Source organism: Octodon degus, unplaced genomic scaffold (assembly GCF_000260255.1).
Source record: "Octodon degus isolate 3935 unplaced genomic scaffold, OctDeg1.0 scaffold00120, whole genome shotgun sequence".
In the NCBI taxonomy this organism is placed as follows: Eukaryota; Metazoa; Chordata; class Mammalia; order Rodentia; family Octodontidae; genus Octodon; species Octodon degus.
This window is the reverse complement of record NW_004524696.1, coordinates 8,594,754-8,599,222: the sequence shown is the minus strand read 5'-3', so window position 1 is coordinate 8,599,222 and position 4,469 is coordinate 8,594,754.

Here is a 4,469-nt window from a genome sequence, read left to right as displayed (position 1 = left end):
AGAAATTATTCTATTTTTTATGTAGAAACTGATTAACATCTCTGCTGCATCAATAAATGCCACCAATAAAGCTAAGTAGATTTATTTGGCCAAAGCTAAATTTTTGTTCCCACACAAAGCATCTGATCTTCCAAACACTGAAAGTAAATGGGCTAAATAGTCTCTGAACTAAACTGTTGAGTTACATTTCATCTTTAGAAAGAGAATTCACAGGGCCAGGGAGGTGGCTCAGTGGAATAAGTGCTTCCCTGACAAGCGCAAGGGCCTGAGTTCAATCCCCGGTTCCGCTAAAAAAGAAAAGGAAAAGAAAGAGAATTCATGTAAAAATACATATAAAGGGGGTGCTTCTGTCCTGCTGAAGCCAAGCAAGAGGATTCAGAACTCCCACTTTGAGTGGATATCATAAGAGTTGGCCCTGTCACCTTAGAGCTGGTTGGCTAGCTGCAGAAACCTGCAAGGCCAAGCTTGTTCAAAGAATTTGAGTTGAATTCTTAGGAAAAACCTCAGACTCATGCAGGTATATCCAACTTGCAGTCTGTGAGCTAGACATACACAGGTTGTCTGAAGTCTAGTGACTGAAGGAAAATTTTGTTGAACCATATATAAAATATATAATATAAAAATAAATAAATATAAAATAAAATATATAATGTAGCTATATAAGTAACAAAACTTCCTTTATGTTTTAAGTGTTTTTATTATAACATAGGCATGTGAAGTCCCTGAGCCATAACTTAGACATCACTGTAATGTCCAAATTCAAGATGGTTGCATCTTGAGTGGTTCCACTAGGGAGTAACTCAGGAAGCCCCAAAGTAAAGGTCATGATGTATTGATGGTATATAAATTAGTAGTACATAACTAAGGACTCATTTTGTTGCCATTCTTTATATCTTATACATGTTATATTCTTTTGTGTAGAAATAATAAATTTAAGCCAGTTTTATCAAATTCTTATTTCCTCCATACAATAAGTTAAAACAGAATATAAGAATTCTTGACATTTGTGAATTCTTTCCTGGCCTGATTTCAGTAGAGCTCTCTGAGTAGATAGTTGGGCAGGAATAAAGCTTCATATAATCTTTTGTGACTTCTGATAATAGTCATTTTTTGTATTACTTGAACAAGGACTTTTTTGTGACCTTGAAACAAAATTAGCAATAACTATGATCTCTTCCACTAGATTTTTCAGGTCATGCTGTTTTGGGAAAGCCTGCCTCCATTTACTTGATTTTTCAGTTTTCCTTCAGTTATTTGACAAATATTAGCATACATATGTGCTAGTCACTATGTCACATGCTGAGAACAGAGCATTAATACTAAGTTCCTTTTCTCATCATTACTGGCCACTAAGGTTCATAGGCACATTCAGTTGCTCCTTAGGTTCATTTGCTATTCACCACTGACCAAATCGAAGAAGGCCATATATTTTGGTTAAAAAAAATCATTTAAAGGTAGCTCTAAGGATATGGAGGGGCCTATGAACCTCAAATCATCATCTCACTAGTTTACAGGTGGGCAAGGGTCTTTTGAGGGGAAGGGGAACTCAGAGAGATAATGCATATCTCCATTCTTCCTTTACACTTCTGGAAATATTCAGCTCAATGTCTTCTTGTGGAAAGGAAACCAGGCTCCTGGCTTCTGGGGATGGTATCTGCATACCTGTCACTTCTTTTGGTCTGAAGAAAGGAGAGGATGTTGGTTATGTACTCACCAGGAGAAAGTTTGAGGAAGTTGCTTATCTAAAAAGAAAAAAATAATCTAACTTCTAAAGTTCCATTTTGCAGTGCTAACAGCACTTTTAGGGTCTATTCTAGTACTTTCATACTTACCTTGGATTTTTATTTTTATATATTTAAGTCAGAATTTTGCTATGTAGTTCAGGCTGGGCTTAGACTCACGATGTGGCCCAGGATAGCCTCACACTCGTGGGGCTCCTCCTACTTCAGCATCCTGAATACTAGGATTATAGGCATGTGCCCTAGTTGGGATTATTGACAAAGTCCTGTAGGGATAAGTGAAATTCAGGGTACCATGGTATGTTTATCTGGAGGAATATGCAGTATTTGTTTATGGGATTCCAAAATGGCTTTATTAGAGTTGAATGGGCCAAAAATGTCCAGGTTCTTGTGCACAAGAGAAGAACTGTCAAATGTATGCCTGATAGAAAATAGTAAGTAGCTCTGTTTATTGAAGATCATGGGATAGTAGCAGCAGGAACAAGCAGAAGGGTGAAGTGAAAGAGGAGAGGGAAAAAGAAACTCTTGATAACTCAGACTTCCAGTATGTAAAGGGGTAGATGCCTCTGACTCCAGTTATCTCTCATTCTGTCTCTACTTGTGTTGATTCTACAGACTTGGGCATCTCAGCCTCCTAAGCCTTGAACATGGATATTCATTAGGGTGGTGTTGGTTTTATAGTTGAATAAAGGGAAGAGCATGCCTCCCTCAACTTCCCTGTTTCTAACTGTACCAGTTCCTCAAAAGGTGTGACATTTAAGTTGAGATCTAAAGAATGAGATTCAACCAGGAACATTTGAGGAAGAAAGCTCCAGCCAGCATGGGAACAAGACTCGGGAAAGGCACGTGGCAGCTTTAGACAATGGAAAATATGCCAGCTGGAGCCAGGGGAGCATTACAGGGTTTGTTAACAGGTGTGCAGATCAGCTGGTGGGGGCCTCTGAGGTTGTGCTCAGGCCTTCACATTTCACATTTTGAAAAAGCAGAGGGGCCATGGAGGGCCCTTAAGCACCTGGCTGACATACTACAAAAATAAAAATACATAAAATATATTTATGTATTTTTCACAACCACTGGGGCCACTGTATACAAGAGAAAGGACTGCAGAAGGGAATAATACAAGAAGGAAGTTGCTGCAGGAGAGTGGAAAGCTAATCTTGGTTTCTGGAAGTCTGGGTTTTTCCCCCCCTTTTTTGTGTATATTTAGTACAGAGTCTACAGGGTCTTCTATGGAGATCAGACTTGTGATCTGCCTGTTTTCAGCCTCCCGAGAGCTGGGTTACAGGCATGCACCACTATGCCCAGTCTCAGGTGGGGCCTCCACAGCTTGTGGTGCCAGAGATCAAACTCTGGCCCCTACGTTCTGCCTAAGCAGGCAATTTAGTCTGCTGAGCTATCTGGCCAGCCCTAGAAAACAGTTTTTAAAAACATCAGATTAGGGTGATAACTAAACAGAGCCCTAGATGAGGCACTGTTTGCTAAAGAACTTTTCTCTGACAGTTGTTCTTGTTTTGTTAGTAAATTCCAACTAATCTTAGATGAACAATCAATGCTGTGATAAGCAGTTTTTATGAGAAAAGATGTTTAAAAATACTCTTCTAGCAAAATAAATAAATAAATAAATAAATAAATAAATAAATAGATAAAATAAAATACACCTGCTGCAGAATTTGATCCCAAGCAGAAGTCTGGCACTGAGCTGGCTGCAGGCTGAACCACTCTGGCCATGTGTGGGACAGAAGCATCACACGTCTACCTACTCTTCTCCCACTTCTGTATGGCCCCTGGCCTGCTGGAGCCAGTCTATTTCTCTGGAGAGCAGAGGGTAGCCAGGCACTGTCCCCAGCCACATGGGCCCACATGAACCACAGTCCTCTCAGGTTCAGGACCTCTGCCCTGCTCTTCAGGCTTCACCCTCACAGCCCTGCTCAGGGCGAAGCACTTCAGACTTGCACAGCCACCTTGGGTCAGTAGTGGGGCCAGGCCTAATTGGGTCCAAGCCTGGGCAGGAACAGGCAGAGGCTCAACTCTGGAACCCAGTTTTCCCATTCAGTTTGGTTCATTTTGGTTCGATAGGGGTCTTGTAGCATTGCTACAAGTTTGTAGGCCAACCTCAAACTCGTCTGCCTCAGTCTCAAGAGAAGCTGAAGCTGTAGCCCTGAGACCCAGGTGCTGCAAGCTGGGCTTCTAAAGGTGATTGCCCTTGGACATGGAGTGGTCAGGCCTTGGGTCTACCCTGGGCCAAGAGGAAGGGCAAGAATCCCATGTGGGGTTGGAGAGGTCTTCAAAAACTGTTTAGGGCCAAGTGCCATGGTGCACATCGTTGTTCCTGCTACTTGGCAGGCTTAAGTAGACCATTTCAAAAACAAACAGCCACAGTTCTTGGCATCCTTGAGCCAGGGAAGAAACAAAGCAGAACAACCTCCAAGTCCTCCATATCCCTAAATTATGTAAGCATGCCATGCTTGGTTACAGCAGCACAGAACACAAATACACCTGATATTATGAAGTTTGAGAAGGCAAGAGGATCTTGGGTTTAGCTCAGTTATACAGGGTTGGTCTAACACCTTCAAGGACATGGGTTCAAAACTCAGTTCAAGAAGGAATAAAAACTGCCTATCAGTACAGTAGTTTGTGCTAAGAGTCTCAGAGCTATATCAGGCTAAGCTTTTAGAACACATTTTAGTCCTTTGCATGAATCTTGTTGTTATTTTGTTAGGTTTTTTTTTT